The sequence below is a fragment of the Vicia villosa genome, linkage group LG3 (assembly GCF_029867415.1).
Source record: "Vicia villosa cultivar HV-30 ecotype Madison, WI linkage group LG3, Vvil1.0, whole genome shotgun sequence".
NCBI classification, from domain to species: Eukaryota; Viridiplantae; Streptophyta; class Magnoliopsida; order Fabales; family Fabaceae; genus Vicia; species Vicia villosa.
Genome location: NC_081182.1, coordinates 100,999,742 through 101,017,752, shown reverse-complemented (window position 1 = coordinate 101,017,752; position 18,011 = coordinate 100,999,742). Strand labels below are relative to the sequence as shown.

Here is an 18,011-nt window from a genome sequence, read left to right as displayed (position 1 = left end):
TATGCATACAATAGGCCGGACTAATACCCTTCAAATCGGATAAAATCCATCCTATTGCTCCTTGATTCTTTGTTAATATTTCTTTCAATCGATGCTCTTCCTTGCTAAACGAGCCACTATTAATGATAACCGGCTTAGTGAAATTGTCACCGAGAAACACATATTTCAAATGAGACGGTAACACATTCAACTCCACCTTTGGTTCTTCAACTTTAGGCTTATCTTTCAATTCTTCAATTTGAGCTTCAAATGGATTTATTTCATCACATGCCTCAATATTTCTCAAGCACTCTTCAATTTCTTTCTCTTGATCTTTGGTAAGCACTTCAAGAGCTTCAATCAAAGTTTTCTCAAGAGGATTAGACAAATGAATTTGATTCTCCACTTTCATAATAGATTTTTCTGTAGCATCGATTCTAAAACAATCATCTTCATCACTCAGATGCTTGATGGCTTCAAAGAGATCAAGACATAATTCCTCGTCTTGGTATCGCAATTTCATTAAGCCATCGTCAATGTCTATCATCATTCGGTTCGTCTTCATGAAAGGCCTCCCTAGGATCAACGATATATCTGGATCTTCCTCCATGTCTATGACAACAAAATCAACAGGAAACCAAAATTTGTCTACCTTGACAAGCAAGTCTTCCACAACTCCATGAGGATGAGCTGTGGATTTATCAGCTAATGATAACATCATTCGAGTTTCCTTCAAATCATTAATTCCTAACCTTCTCACCATAGACAATGAGATCAAATTAATACTAGAACCGGTATCCACCAAACATTTGCCTATTCGAACATTGCCAATAGACACCTGCAATGTTACCCGTCCAGGATCAGATTTAATTGGTGTAGTGCGTTGAATTAACGCATTACAATAAGAGCTCACCGTTACTACCTCCGGATCTAAGAATCTCCTTTTTTTGGTGATGATGTCTTTGATAAATTTAGCATACATCGAAATTTGCTCTAATGCCTCGGAAAAAGGAACATTTATTTGCAATTTACTGAAAATGTCCAAGAACCGAGCATAGTGTTTGGCATCATCTTTCTTCGACGGACCTGGAGGGTAAGGCAATTTTTTCACATGAATTGAATCCTCTTTCTTCTTCCCTTTCTCACTCTCACTCAATTTTTTCTTTTTCTTTTCTATCTCAAGATTTTATTTCTCAACTAATTCTTTCTCTTTCTCATTTTCAACTAAGTCACCCTTAACATTTTTTTCTATTTCAATCACTTTATCTTTTTCACCTACAACAATGTCTTCCTCAATTTCCTCTCCTACCCCCATATCAATAGTTCTACCGCTACGAGTTAGAATAGACTTACAATGCTCTCGAGGATTCTCTTGAGTAGTGACCGGAAAAGGACCTTTGTTTTGTTCGGCAAGTTGTTTTGACAATTGCCCGACTTGTGTCTCAAGGTTCTTAATGGCCGCATCCATACTCTTGTTATTCGCAATTGACAATTGCATGAATTGACTAAGAGTGGCCTCCATTGAAAGCTTTGTTTGTTGAGGTTGTTGAGGTTGTTGATTGTAACCACCTAGATAAGGATTTTGACGATTTGAAGGACCCGCATCCGGCCTCCATCCTTGTTGATAACCTTGATTACCTCTTTGTTGGTAACCTTGGTTATTGTTGTAAGGTTGTTGTTGTCGCCCACCATAGCCTTGATTAGGATTTGAAACATAATTCATTTCTTCACCGGGTGGAGGACAAAAACCAGTTTGATGATCACCCCTACACAATTCACAACACATCACTTGTTGATTTTTAGTAGGGGTCCCATGTATCTCTTTTAGTTGTTGAGGCAGTTTCGTCATTTGTTGAGTAAGCAATTCTACTTGTTGTGTCAATAACTTGTTTTGAGCAAGTATTACATCACTCGTATTCAACTCAAGAACTCCCGGCTTTCTTTGCGATGTACTACGGTTGTGTTGCCCTTGATGATCATTCAAGGCCATTCTATCTATGATAGCATATGCTTCTTCAGCACTTTTTGACATCAAAGACCCACACGCGGTAGCATCTAAAAGTGTTTTCGGTTGTGGTTGAAGTCCATTTCTAAAGATATGGATTTGAGTCAATTCATCAAATCCATGCCCTTTGCATTTTCGAACCATATATTTGAACCTCTCCCATGCTTCATTGAGAGCTTCATTAGGACCTTGAGAGAACACCGAAATGGAAGTTTTCGCTTCCATGAACCTATTGTGTGGAAAGAAGCGATCAAGAAATTTCTCCTCTAACTCATTCCAATTAGTCATGACATTGTTTGGTTGATCAAGATACCATTCCTTAGCTTTTCCTATCAAGGAATGAGGAAATAGTCTCTTGAACACCTGTTCTTGTTCGGCCGCCGGAGCGCCAATGGTTCCGGCTATCTCATAGAACTTTGTGAGATGAGTAAAAGGATCCTCGTGATCTAATCCTGTGAAAGGATTTTGATACAACAATTGAAGTAACCCCGTTTTCATCTCGGAGTTCCTTCCATTGTTTTGATCACGAGAAAATTGAGCATTCAAACGAGGACTATTAACACAAGGCCCTCGAGGTGGAACATTAGGGATCTCTCCTACCATCTCTCCTTCAACTATGTTTTCAACCGGAGTTGAAGAAGAAGAAACTTCTTGTTGTTGTCTTCTTTCCTTAGCTAGTTGTCTCTGTTTACGAGTTTTGCTATTCTGTCTACGCGCATTCCTCTCAATCTCAGGATCAAAAAGGAGTTGATCTGCAGGTACACGTCCTCGCATAAACTATATTCTGAAAAACTAACCAAGCAAATTAACAAACACAAGGAATAAGAAATTAGAAACAAGAGATTAATTATAAGACTCAATACAAAATAAACTATTGCAATGCTTGCAATATCTAAACAACAATCCCCGGCAACGGCACCATTTTGTTGAAAGTATTTTGGAGTACTTTTAGATTATCGTTTCCACAGGGATTATTGCGATATCACCACCGTTCTATAGTTTATGTTGTTTTTGAGTTAAAGTTACTTTGGGTTTGGTTTAAGATCATTCAACGATTTAGTAGCAAAGAGTAAAATTAGGAAAGTTCTAAGTTTAAGAGAATGTATCAAGATTTGATTTCACTGACCTAACTTTGTATGTCAACCTATAAATATATATATATATATATATATATATATATATATATATATATATAAACTTGTTAACGATCAATATAATTACGTATCGACGTCTATACTGTTTGTGTCCGCAACGATATAGCTAGATTTACCGCATTGTTTAACCGTCGATTTCTCCATGGCTTAAACAATACAAATAACATTTTATAAACCGATACAAAGTAAATATCAAACGTTAAATCCATGTATGCAATTTATAGTTTGATAGACGATGAAATTAGGTCAAGGTACAAACATTGATGTCTCAAACATTTATACCATAGAAAATCTATAATAAACAAACTAAACCATCTATATTGATCATCACATGTTCATACATAATATTCACAAGAAAAACATACAAAAGTAAAGGAATATTACATCTTTTCTTGATACAAATGAGATTTAGCTATCCATAGACATGGTAGCTTGCTCAACAAGGAAAGGATGAAGAATAACAAGCATCAATGGCGATTAATCGACGATCAAAGCTTCGAATCTTCACTTCTCAGTTGCTACAATAAACAATGGTGTCTTGAGCTCTCAAAAGTTGGAATCCCCCATAAAATATCTGATTTGATCCTTATATAGCATTTCTCTTTTCTACCCAGGGCGCGTCGCGCCCTCTAGCGCGCGTCGCGCCAAGTCACTTGAAGATCAAACCTGATCGCGACTTTACGTGTCTATAAATCTGATAACTGCAAGTGCACAGTCGTGTCGTGTAGTTTTAAAAGATATCGAATCCACAGGGACTATGAATCGATCTACCGTTATCTAAGGTTACTATGTAAAGCTAGGGCTACTAATATTTTGATTGTTCTTAAGGGAAAGTGAGTGAAAAATTAAGAATATAATAAAAGACAGAGATCAGTATGTATTTCGTTTAACTTAAGGTGATCCGAAGGTCCATTGGCTTTTGCATAATTTAATTAAAAATCTTTACTAATTCAATTGATTAAAAATCCTCGTCTCAAACTTTCGCTCTATTGATTTAGATTACTGTCCTAATCCTAATGTACGCTTTCGCCATCCCATTAGATTTTAGAAAAGCTTTTTGGAAACAACTTAATTAATAAAATGCCCGTTTTATGAAGTTGTTATCTATTTAAATCTCCTAATCTCAAACTTTCGCTCTGTTGACTCGGAACATGCTAATATCCCTAACGTACGCTTTCGCCATCCCGTCGGGTGTAAAAACAATTTTTGAAAATAAATAAGTTCTAATTAGTTTTAATACGCTTTCGCCATCCTTAAAACTAATGTCCTATGTCTACTATCCAGTTAAAGATCTCAAACTTTCGCTCTATTGATTTTAACCTTTGACCGTCCTAACCCCTCAAACTTTCGCTCTATTGGTTTTAAGACTTACTAATTAAATTAGACATACAGACCAAAAACAGGTGATAGTTAAATAAACATAATCAAGCCAATTTATTTCGGATCCCTACGGTTAACTTACTTTACATACCGATATCATAATAATTTAGCCAGACATATTAATATGGTTAAACATGCATAAATCGGTTCGGTTCACAATAATAGGCATAGTAATTGGCATATAATATATCATGCAAATAAATATAAATAAAGGCGGTAAATAAAAACCTGAATTAAATAAATGGTAATTGAATCTTCGAGTACTGAACTTCCACCACAGGTTGGCTGGATCGTTCTTCGAATGGCAGTAAATAAAACAAGGAAATAAAAGCGATAAATCTAACGTAAGGCTAGATCTATAAAAAGTTCACAACAATTTCCAGTGTAGAAATCGTTGTGAGAAAATAAGTGTTTGAATGAAAACAGAATAAAGAAATACGGTTCGCGGTACAATTTCGGCAGCACTTCGTTGGCAGGAAATCGGACTCTTTGGACTGAAGTGACTGCTTCTATTTATAGGGAAGCTTTGCAGTTGCTTTGCGTGAGAAGAGGAGATTCTGCAGACTGGCTTGGAGACGTGCGTCTCCGATTCTTCAGGGAGACTGGGTGCGTGACTTGATACGTGCGTCTCAAGTGGAGAATCTTCAGGGAAATGGAGACGTGCGTCTCCCTTTTGCTGATGTGGCATAGGGACGTTGGAGACGTGCGTCTCCTCTTACTTGTGTGCATTGGGCTGCTTTCCTTCGTGGGCTGGATTGCTTCATTGGGTCTTTGGGTCTCTTTCAGCACACTTGGGCCTTATTTGCACTCCCTTTTTACTTCAGTACCTATTCTTCGTCTTTTAGGCATAGATATGGGTCGTTTTAGCTCCATTTCTTCTCTTTTTCGCAATTAGTCATAATAAGAGTGTAAAACCTGAAACAAAGCAAAAACTCGCGTAATATCATAATAAATCAATATAATAAACGGAAAATGCTATAAATATCTATGAATTTCAAGCTAAATATACGATATAAAATCGTGTTATCAAATTCCCCCAGACTTGAACCTTTGCTTGTCCTCAAGCAAAATAATAAGATAAAGATAAATGAAACACACTTCCACCACGTCGTTTGGTCATACTTAGCTACATAGTGTTCTTATTTGAAAATAATGATAATGATTCTAGCAATAAACTTATAGTAACAACACTAAATAACTCCCAGTATACATACCAATCCGGATCATGCCATTATAGCTCGACCTTTTTGACTCGTCATCATGTTTCACCCTTTTCATTCGCGCGCAATCACATTAAGCCCATTATCTTGACACACACATAGCAGAGTAGTCGGTTAGTGACTATGATCCTTCTCATGGAGTTCTGGCACAATATGTGGTATACTCCTTAGCACTCACTTGTAGATTGTGGGGAATCGGACAATAGTCCTTCCTACCAAGTTCAGTACCAGACGACTTCTGAACCAATCGACAATGAGTTTTTAAATTCTTTGTATTTGAGATTTGCGACCGTTAGGTTAAATGATCTTGTGAGGATCACCTTACTTAGTAGGCACATTTCTTCTTATGGTTAAGCACATAATTATTATTATGAGGATCATACACTTATATTCATCGACTCTCTGCGTAGTTTGTATCTAAGACGGTGCCGACTGCTAGAATAAACTACTAAGGGTTATTTCAAAACTTAAAGTCGATGGTTTTGGTATAACGGGTATTCAAATCGGTTACGCATACTTGGGGGTTTTAGAGTGTTGGGACAATAAGGATATTGACTATATTCAGTTTCAATGCGTTGAGTGTTTGAGTAGCTTCGTATTTCTCAAACGTGTGGGGTTTGCGTTTATCGTTTAGGAGCAAAATTTTTGTTATGGCTCAAGAAAATGGAAGAAATTGAAATAACTACGGAATTATACATATAAGACTTAAATTCCATAAATATTCTTTATTGAATTTGAAAAACATTACAAGGAAGGGAAATAACTGAAGGGAAAAATAAAACTAAAGGAAATAGAAAAGGGAAAAATAAAACTAAAGGAAATAGAAATAATACGACTCCCCCAGACTTAGATGATGCAATGTCCTCAGTGCATAAGAACTACTCCTCATTGTTGCGGTTGCGAGAACTGCTCGCGCCTCTTGTACGAACACGGCGACGTCTATCAGGAGGAGAGTCATTCACACGAATGTCAAGATCATGCAAATATGTAGCAATTTCAGTGTATTGACTTTCGTTCCTAATAGCATAGTCACGGTGCTCCTGTTGCATCTCTCGGATGAGCCTAATTGTTTCAGTTTGGTTTGTCTGCATAGCTTGAACGAGTCGATCTTGGCGTTGAATAGCAGCATACATGGCTTCAAGAGTGATAGGCGGAGGGTTGTTTGGAGGAGGTTGGTTGACATCAGCTTGCCCTTGGTTGAGTTCTTCTTCATTTGCATCCATAGGTTCATTAGGATGTTCTTGTTGGTTATCTTGAGGGTTGTCTTCAATAAGCCTCCAACGTTGAACATAACGGATGTTGATTCTTTCAGGGCATGGAAGGATGACATAAGGAATAAGAACTTTGTTGACGACCAAAGTGTATCGGCCATCATGGCGGGGTGAAACCAAGTGGGAGTCACGGCAGTAGGTGAGATTGAGTGACTGAGCAGGCTTCATGAGATGTGAGAGTGAGAGGAGCTCGTCACCAAGACCTAAAGCACAGGCCAAGGAAGTAATAATGCCGCCAAGCAAGAATGGGTTTGTAGCGGGGGCGTTGACTAAACCTTGGATGTGTTGGAACATAAACGGTGCGGCATTGAAACGGATATTATTAAGCGCACAGTAAAGGAAAAATAATTCATTTTGGTTTACCTTGTGGTTGTTAGATCTCGCAAAAATAGTATGCCCCAAAACACGTTGAAAATAACGTATAGCGGGGTTTTGAATGTGAGAAGCATGGAGAGCTCTCCAACCGGTAGGATTTTCTCCAGTGAGATTGAACCAAAATTCAAAAGCGAGATCCTCCCAAGATCGACCATTGAGTTCTTGAAAGATTGAGCGGTGAGCAATTGGTGCATGATTAAAATGCAAATATGAAGCTACGACATCTTGATCTAGAGCATATTCACGGTTGAACATCCGAAATTGGATGCTACCGGTTGAGAGTGGTTGATTAGAGGGAGTGTCGTAGTTGAAAGAACTCAAAAATTCTAAGACGAGCGGCTCGTAAGTAGGTATGGGTTCGGTACAAAGATGGTGGAGGCTAGATTTAGTGAGCAGACGGGTAACACCATCAATGAGACCCAAAGTTTCTAGACACTCGGTGTTCACAAATTTTGTGGGAACAACCGAACGTTCGTAGAAGGCTACGTATTTTGTTCGTTGAGCATCATTGTCATCATCTCGGAAGATAATGTTTGAAAGGTCGGGAGGTGGTCTCTCGGGACGCTCACTACGGATGAATGAACGTGGAGGCATGGTGAGTATGGAAATGAAAAATAGAAATGTAGTGTAGAAAAATAGAGAATGGTATGAAAGTTGTGAAGAAGAAGAGTGGTGGTGGTGTGGTTTTATAGTGAGGTTTGAAAATGGTGTGGTTAATGGAAAATTAAAATGGATTAATGGTGGTGTTTGAAGTTTGAATGGAATAGAAGGTTAGGAAATGATGAAGAATTAAGAGGTGAATGATGGAGGATGAATGAGGTTTATGGTGTTTAAATGGAATAAATAGGGGGAAGAATGAAGAACATTGAAAGATGAATTTTGAAATTTAAATTCAAAATTCAAAAGGGGAGTTATGGTGGTGCTGCAGCGTGGTCAACAATGCAGACTGCTGACCTTGGGAGACGCGCGTCTCAGGCAGTCAGTCTGCAAGGGGACAAAGCATGGAGACGGGCGTCTCCTGTCCTCTGAATGATTTTTGCTGGTCCCACACAGATGGAGACGTGCGTCTCCTGTTGTAGGCAAGTGGTACACGCATGCAAGGGACCAGACAGTGCTGACAGATGCCATAAATTGTCCATCAGTTCAGAGCAGTGTCGAATTTTAATACTATTAACAGCAAGAAGTGATAAACAGGCAAATATATAGTAGTCAATAGCAGTGTAATATAACACAGTAGCAGTAATCAAAAGAATATCGCATTTAAAATTAAATCGGTACTGAGTGTTAACATAAGCAGAATGTAAAATGCAGAAAAATGAAAATCTAAACTTATGAATAAAAATTGCTAAAGCTAGAAATAAAATCTAATAATCTAATACGGTAACATCTAGCCACATCTATTGTTGTGCTCATTAGACTGAATGTGTTTGAAAACTTCGTCGAACTGAGCATTTACGGTGTCGATAAAATCGAAGAACTGCATTTGCAAAGTGTGTAGCTCGTTGCGCACATGTTGGACATCTTGTTGTAGCGCAGTGATGGCTTGCTCGTGCGTGTTGAGATTAGGCATTCTTTGATTCACCGATGCGGTGGATGCAGCGGGTTGTTGTGCCTCGAGCTCGACATCAGTCATATCAACAGTGTAGTCATCAACAGAATCTTCAGAACGAGTTTCAGGCTCATACTCAGATATAGGTTCATCAGATATAGGTTCATCAACAGGGAGAGGTTCGTAATCAGGAATGGGTTCATCTTCAGGATTAGGTTCATAGTAACCAGGAGGAGTGTCAGGCTCAGATTCTGATACATGCATTTCCTCATCAAAATGTTCATAGGCTTGAGGGGTTTCAGGTGAGGGTTCTCTTTCAGGAATCTGATCATAGAAAAGCCAGTTAGCAGGGTTGTGCACACTTGTCCTAGGACTCGGTAAAGAGAACTGATCCAGAACTTTGTTATCAATGAGTAAATCAAACTGATCAGGTCCAAGGTTACCGATGATACCTCGGTTAAAGCAGAAGTGAATGTCCATAGAATTGTGGGAGCCAAGAGGTGTCAATCTAAGCAAAGGTACTCTCATTCCTATAGCATTAGCAATCATAGTGACAAATCCGCCGATCCTAATAGGTGAAACTTCGTCATGCGTGATGCGCTCGAAGTTTGTTAGCATGAATGCGATGGCATTGACCGGGCGATTCTGAGAGGTACAAAACATGATGAACAACTCTTCTCTAGAGACTTCAGTGACATTATCGGGTTTACCAAAAATGTAGTGAGCAAGGATCTTATGGAAGTATCTGAAGGCTGGGTTATGGATGTTCTCAGATTGAAATTCATTCTCTTCAGGGTTGTCGTTTCCAGTGATCTTGCCCTAGTATTTTTCCAACTCCCAGTAAGCAAGATTGTCTTCAGCTACTTTGGTGTATGCATCTGATCCACGAGGTAGTTCTAACATTTCAGCAAAATCTCGGATGCAGAAATTAAACTCCATACCAAAGAGTCTAAAGAGAATAACTCCTTTTCTCAGCCCTTGTCCACAGTTTGGAAGATAGGTCAGGGAGCTCAAGAATTCCAGAGTGAGCTTCCGGTAAGTGCTAAACTTGCGGAACAAGTGAGAACCAGTCCAACCAATTTGGTTAAGCAGGTGTAGGATGCTTTCTTCGATACCAAGTTTCACCATAGTTGGTTGGTGAGGATAGCAAGTCAAATCCATGTGTCTTTCAGCCAGCTTATTAAATCTTGCTTCTTGTCCTCTACCACGGAACACAACTTCCATATTATCAACTTCTTGCATCGTAGTTAGTAGTTAAATGAAAAACCTAGAAGTTGAAAATATTAAGATTAAGTTAGAACTAGGCTAGTGTTCATTTTTAAAAATAAAATTAAATAAAATAAATGAAATAAAATTAAGTAACAAGTTATAATAATAATTATAATTATAAAAAGGAAGTATTTTCTCGAATTAAGATAGCAGCTATAATTATAATAATTATTATAAGATGTATGAAAAAAATAAGAAAATTAAAATTTAGAATAATTAAAAATAGAATAATTAAATGAAAATTAAAGGTTAAAAATTAAAAATAAAATAAAATAAAAAAATAAAAAGAATAAATAAATGTGGGTTGTCTCCCACCAAGCGCTTTGTTTAATGTCGTAAGCTCGACGATTTTAAAATAGAAAACTATTTTTTCGAAAGAGCGGGCAGTTCGTCAAGTTTAAAAACTTCGATGTTTTCATCGTATTCGAGATGATGGTAGTACTTAAGACGTTGCCCATTTACGACAAAAGGTTTGACGGTTTCTCCTTTGATTTCTATCGCTCCACTTGGAAATATGTTAGTTATTTCTAAAGGGCCAGACCATCTAGATCGTAACTTACCAGGAAATAATTTTAGTCTAGAATTAAATAAAAGTACTTTATCGCCTATGCTAAAATTTTTCCTGGATATACGCTTGTCGTGCCATTTTTTCGTTCGCTCTTTATAGATTTTGGCGTTTTCGTAAGCGTCTTGTCTAAGTTCTTCTAATTCGTTTATGTCTAGAAGTCGTTTCTCACCAGCGGCAGTGTAGTTTAGGTTTAAGTTCTTAATGGCCCAATAGGCTTTATGTTCTAACTCTACCGGTAGGTGGCATGATTTTCCATAAACGAGTTTGAATGGGGTAGTTCCTATTGGAGTTTTGAAAGCTGTTCTATAAGCCCATAAAGCTTCATTTAGCTTGGTTGACCAATCTTTCCTAGATATAGCAACAGTTTTCTCCAATATTTGTTTTATTTCGCGGTTAGATACTTCTACTTGTCTGCTTGTTTGTGGATGGTATGGTGTGGCTATTCGATGATTCACTCGATATTTCCGAAGGAGTTTCTCAAGTATTCTTGAAATGAAATGGGAACCACCATCGCTAATTACCAATCTTGGCACACCGAACCTAGGAAAGATGACGTTTTTGAAAAGTTTGATAACTACTCGTGTATCGTTTGTAGGAGAAGCAATAGCTTCTATCCATTTTGAAACATAATCGACGGCTACGAGTATATATTGATTTCCAAACGACGACGGAAACGGTCCCATGAAGTCTATTCCCCAGACGTCAAATATTTCTACTTCTAGAATGCCTTTTTGAGGCATTTCATCGCGTCTTGAAATGTTTCCAGTTCGTTGGCATCTATCACAGCTTAGTACAGCAAAATAAACGTCTTTCCATAGGTTGGGCCAGAAGAGTCCAGATTGAAGGATTTTGGCGCAGGTTCTAGATGTGCTATGGTGTCCTCCACACGGTGCAGAATGGCAGTGTGTTATTATGCTTCTTATCTCTTCCTCGGGTACACAACGTCTAAAGATTCCATCGGGGCCTCTTTTGAACAGGAGTGGGTCGTCCCAATAGTAATGTTTTAGGTCATGGAAGAATTTCTTCTTCTGTTGGTAACTTAGATCAGGAGGAAGCACACCAGCAGCTAGGTAGTTTACGAAATCTGCATACCAAGATGCGTCAGATCGGGCTAAAGCTATTTCTGCTAATTTGTTGGTTTCAGAGTTTGGACGGTACGGTTCGAATTCATTTGCTTCTAATTGGGCGATGAGTCTTTCATAAGGGAAATCATCGTCAATTGGTACTTGTTCGGGTTTCAGATTTTCAAATCAAGAGAGGTGATCTGCTACGACATTTTCAGTGCCCTTCTTATCTTTAATTTCCAGGTCGAACTCTTGTAGTAACAAGATCCATCTCAAAAGTCTTGGTTTAGCGTCCTTTTTGGTTAGGAGGTACCTAATGGCGGCGTGGTCAGTGTATATGATTATTTTGGCTCCTACCAGGTAAGAACGGAATTTGTCTAATGCAAATACGACAGCTAATAATTCTTTTTCTGACGTGGCATAATTCATCTGAGCTTCGTCTAGGGTTCTACTCGCATAATATATGACATGTAGTTTCTTATCCTTTCTTTGTCCTAGAACGGCTCCTACAGCATAATCACTTACGTCACACATTATTTCGAAAGGCTCATTCCAGTCGGGAGGTTGCATAATTGGCGCAGAGATTAATGCTCGTTTAAGCGTTTGAAATGCTTCAGTGCATTTATCGGTGAAAATAAATTCGGCGTCTTTCATAAGTAGTTCAGTTAAGGGTTTGGTTATTTTAGAGAAATCCTTAATGAAGCGTCGGTAAAAACCAGCGTGTCCCATAAAACTTCTTATTTCTCTAACGGTTTTGGGAGGTTGAAGGTTTTCGATAATTTCGATTTTTGCTTTATCAACTTCGATTCCTCTATCGGATACGATGTGTCCAAGTACAATTCCTTGTCGAACCATGAAATGACATTTTTCCCAATTAAGGACTAGGTTTACGCTTACGCATCGTTTAAGCACCATTTCAAGGTTTTCTAAACATGTTTCAAAACTTCCTCCACAGACAGAGAAGTCGTCCATAAAGACCTCCATTATTCCATCTAGGAAGTCGGCAAATATTGCCATCATGCATCTTTGGAAGGTCGCGGGTGCATTGCAGAGCCCAAAAGGCATTCGTCTATAAGCGAATGTACCATAAGGACAGGTAAACGTGGTCTTCTCTTGGTCGTCAGGGTGAATAGTGTTAGAACAAGATTTGTTCTGATCAATTATCTTAGTTTTGATGATAACAATAATATGAATTTTGCTTAAGATAATATGGTACTCTAATCCAATGCAATTTCCTTTTCAGGAAATATATAAAGAGTATGCATAATTCAGCGCTCAGAAGCTTTGTCTCAAGGGTTCAGCATGCAACATCAGAACATGGTCTGGCAAGACATCAGAAGATGGTCGAAGCAGAATCAGAACATGGGTCTATGGAAGCATCAGAAGAACATGAGATCAGAAGCACTGAAGTTCTGATGGTATCACGCTCAGAAGCACTTCAAGGTCAGAAGATCAGAAGATGCTTTGCACCAAGCTGTTTGACTCTGATGATATTAAAACATTGTATTCACAAACATCAGATCAGAAGGAAGTACAAGTGGCAGGCTACGCTGACTGACAAAAGGAACATTAGAGGCTATTAAAGGCAACGTCAGTAGACACAGCGTGAACAAGGCTCGAGGTAGTTGACAAAAGCGTATAACATTAAATGCGATGCTGTACGGAACACGCAAAGCATTAAATGCACTCAACGGTCATCTTCTCCAACGCCTATAAATATGAAGTTCTGATGAGAAGCAAGGTTAACGAACTTACACAAATTCTGTGAATATTAACTTGCTGAAACACTGTTCAATTCAAAGCTCAGAATCTTCATCTTCATCAAAGCTCACTACACTGCTGTTGTAATATATTAGTGAGATTAAGCTTAAACGTTAAGAGAAATATCACAGTTTGTGATTATAGCTTTTAAGAAGCAATTGTAATACTCTTAGAATTGATTACATTAAGTTGTAAGGAACTAGAGTGATCGTGTGGATCAGAATACTCTAGGAAGTCTTAGAGGTTATCTAAGCAGGTTGTAACTAGAGTGATCGTGTGGATCAGAATACTCTAGAAAGTCTTAGAGGGTATCTAAGCAGTTGTTCCTGGAGTGATCAGTGTGTGATCAGAAGACTCTGGAAGACTTAGTTGCTGACTAAGTGGAAAACCATTGTAATCCGTGCGATTAGTGGATTAAATCCTCAGTTGAGGTAAATCATCTCTGCGGGGGTGGACTGGAGTAGTTTAGTTAACAACGAACCAGGATAAAAATAACTGTGCAATTTATTTTTATCGGTCAAGTTTTTTAAAGCTACACTTATTCAAACCCCCCTTTCTAAGTGTTTTTCTATCCTTAAAATAGGAATTTGGAAAAATCCGGAGTATCCATCCAGATAACAAAAATGCGAGTGTTTAGCTAGGCGTTCGAGCATTTGATCTATGAAAGGTAAAGGGAAATGGTCTTTTCGGGTAGCTTTGTTTAGCTTCCTATAGTCAATGCACATTCTCCATCCAGTTTGGGTACGTTGTGCTACAGATTCTCCTTTTGCATTAGTGATTACAGTGACTCCTCCTTTCTTTGGTACGACGTGAACAGGGCTAACCCATTTACTATCGGATATAGGATATATTATTCCAGCTTTTAGCAGTTTTTGGATTTCCTTTATAACCACATCGCTCATAATAGGATTTATTCGCCTTTGATGTTCACTAGAGGTTTTACTATCGTCTTCAAGCATAATGCGGTGCATACACAGAGAAGGGCTTATACCTTTCAGATCTGATATGTTATATCCTAAAGCGGTAGGATATTTTCTTAGGACATTAAGTAATTTTTCAGTCTCGGTTCGTCCTAAGTTGGCGTTCACTATAACTGGTCGGTTTAGTTCTTCGTCTAGAAATTCGTATCTAAGATCGGTAGGAAGTGTTTTCAGCTCTATAGCAGGTTTCTTAGGTCCAGGTATAGGATCGGGAGTTAAGGCTAAGCATTCACTCAGGTGGTTATCTTGATATTCCTCACGCCAGTTGTCATCTTCAAGAATTGGCGGCATAGGAATTCTTAGGATTTCGGTTTCCTCGGATTTTATTTCCTTGACACACTCGTCGATTATGTCAGCAGAACAGCATGTGTCAATTATAGAAGGCGCTTTTAGGAATTGGGAAAGGATAAATTCTATTTTCTCTTCTCCTACTTCGAAAGTAAGCTTTCCTCGCTTTACATCTATAATTGCACCAGCGGTTGCTAAAAATGGTCTTCCTAATATGATCGGGATGTTAGAATCTTCTTGGATATCCATAATGATGAAGTCAGTTGGGATGTAGAATTGACCTACACGAACAGGGATATTCTCTAACATTCCTACAGGGTATTTAACTGAACGGTCAGCTAGTTGAAGAGACATTCTCGTTGCTTTAAGCTCACCTAGATTGAGTTTCTTACAGGTCGAAAGAGGCATCAAACTAACACTAGCTCCTAAATCGCACAAGGCTTTCTCTATGATGGTTTTTCCAATTACGCAGGGTATAGAGAAACTACCAGGGTCTTTCAGTTTTGGAGGCATGTTATTTTGGATGATAGCGCTACATTCAGCGGTAAGCGTTATAGTTTCGTTATCCTCGAGTTTCTTTTTGTTTGATAAGATTTCTTTTAAGAACTTAGCGTACGAAGGCATCTCAGTTATGGCTTCTGTGAACGGTATGGTTATGTTTAATTGCTTCAGAAGTTCTACAAATCTTTTAAATTGCGCTTCGGTTTTTGATTTAGCTAATCTCTGAGGGTAAGGAATTGGTGGCTTATAAGGTGGTGGTGGAACATAAGGTTTCTCTTTTTCGGGTTCCACTTCGTTATTGTTCTCATCAGTCTTAGCAGTTTGTTCGTCAGTTGTTTTCTTTTGGGTTTCCTTTGGCTCTTGTTGTGACATGGGTACGTTTTGAGTTCTAGGATCTATGGGTCCATCGTAATTCGTTCCACTTCGTAGTGTTATCGCGTTTGCATGTCCTTTAGGATTGGGTTGAGGTTGAGCAAGAAACGTGCCAGCAGGGGCAGCAGTAGGTGCTTGTTGTTGAGCTACTTGTGAGATTTGAGTTTCTAACATTTTGTTATGCGTAGCTAAAGCATCTACTTTGTTCGATAGTTGTTTTAGTTGCTCGCTATTGTGGATGTTTTGATTCAGGAAGTCCTTATTGGTTTGTTGTTGGGAAGCTATGAAGTTCTCCATCATGATTTCTAGATTTGACTTCCTAGGGGTGTTTTGAGCAGCTACAGGCGCTTTTTGGTAGCCAGGTGGTACAGCAGGTGCTTGTCCAGGCGCGTACAGCGCATTGTTGTTCTTATAAGAAAAGTTCGGGTGGTTTTTCCATCCAGGGTTGTACGTGTTAGAATATGGGTTTCCTGGAGCATAGTTTACTTGATCAGGTGGGACTCCACAAATCTCGCAGTTAGGTGTTACAGCGGCAGCGGTGGCTGAAGGAGTGATGGTTAAGTTCTCGATCTTTTAAGTTAAAGCGTCTACTTTAGCGTTAACGCGGTCTATACCACTTATTTCGTACATTCCTCCTTTGGTTTGGGCTTTCTCTAGAGCGGCTCGTTCTCCACCCCATTGGTAATGGTTTTGTGCCATGTTCTCTATGAGTTTGTATGCTTCATCATGGGGTTTGTCCATTAATGCTCCGCCAGCAGCGGCATCTATAGTCATTTTAGTGTTATATAAGAGACCACCATAGAAAGTATGGATGATCAGCCATGGTTCGAGTCCATGATGAGGGCATATTCTAAGCATGTCCTTGTAACGTTCCCAATCTTCGAAGAGCGATTCGTTATCTTTCTGGGTAAATCCGTTGATTTGACCTCTAAGCATAGCAGTTTTGCTAGGCGGAAAGTATCTCGCTAAGAATACTCTCTTCAATTCGTCCCACGTAGTTATGGAATTGGAAGGCAGGGATTGAAGCCACGCTCTCACTCTATCTCTCAAGGAGAAAGGGAAAAGGTGTAATCGAATAGCTTCGGAACTAACGTTGTTGGCTTTGATAGTGTCGGCGTATTGCACGAACACAGATAAATGGAGATTGGGGTCGTCTACAGGGCTTCCAGAGAATTGATTCTGTTGAACAGCTTGGACCAACGAAGGTTTGAGTTCGAAATTGTTTGCCTCAATCGCAGGTGGTGCGATACTTGAATGCGGTTCAGCGCGCGAAGGAGCGGCATAGTCTCTAAGAGGACGAATAGCAGCCATCTCTAACTTCGGGGTGATTTGATTAATTTGATCAGTAAAAATCAATTCCTGATTAATCGGAATTTCTGCTACTTCGGGAAGATTGCGAGCTCGACGTTTGACGTTAATGAAACGTTCGATCTCGTTGATTCGTTGTATTAAATCTCCTCCTTGTGAACGAGTATTTGGCATACAATCGTTCAGAAAGAAAGGGAAGAATTGTCCTAGTCTCTACGGTGTAACAGTGAGTTACGATATCGACTTAAATAGTCCCCGGCAACGGCGCCAAAAACTTGATCGCGACTTTACGTGTCTATAAATCTGATAACTGCAAGTGCACAGTCGTGTCGTGTAGTTTTAAAAGATATCGAATCCACAGGGACTACGAATCGATCTACCGTTATCTAAGGTTACTATGTAAAGCTAGGGCTACTAATATTTCGATTGTTCTTAAGGAAAAGTGAGTGAAAAATTAAGAATATAATAAAAGACAGATATCAGTATGTATTTCGTTTAACTTAAGGTGATCCGAAGGTCCATTGGCTTTTGCATAATTTAATTAAAAATCTTTACTAATTCAATTGATTAAAAATCCTCGCCTCAAACTTTCGCTCTATTGATTTAGATTATTGTCCTAATCCTAATGTACGCTTTCGCCATCCCATTAGATTTTAGAAAAGCTTTTTGGAAACAACTTAATTAATAAAATGCCCGTTTTATGAAGTTGTTATCTATTTAAATCTCCTAATCTCAAACTTTCGCTCTGTTGACTCGGAACATGCTAATATCCCTAACGTACGCTTTCGCCATCCCGTCGGGTGTAAAAACAATTTTTGAAAATAAATAAGTTCTAATTAGTTTTAATACGCTTTCGCCATCCTTAAAACTAATGTCCTATGTCTACTATCCAGTTAAAGATCTCAAACTTTCGCTCTATTGATTTTAACCTTTGACCGTCCTAACCCCTCAAACTTTCGCTCTATTG

At 38.7% G+C, this 18,011-nt stretch overlaps 1 non-coding gene across 1 annotated transcript; it reads left to right on the top strand.

The window, feature by feature from the left end:
* Nucleotides 1–16,565: 16,565 nt before the first annotated feature.
* Nucleotides 16,566–16,672, top strand: LOC131593752 (small nucleolar RNA R71). The gene has a single exon (XR_009281133.1). It is a non-coding gene; the product is annotated as a small nucleolar RNA R71 (small nucleolar RNA).
* The last annotated feature ends 1,339 nt before the right edge of the window (nt 16,673–18,011 follow it).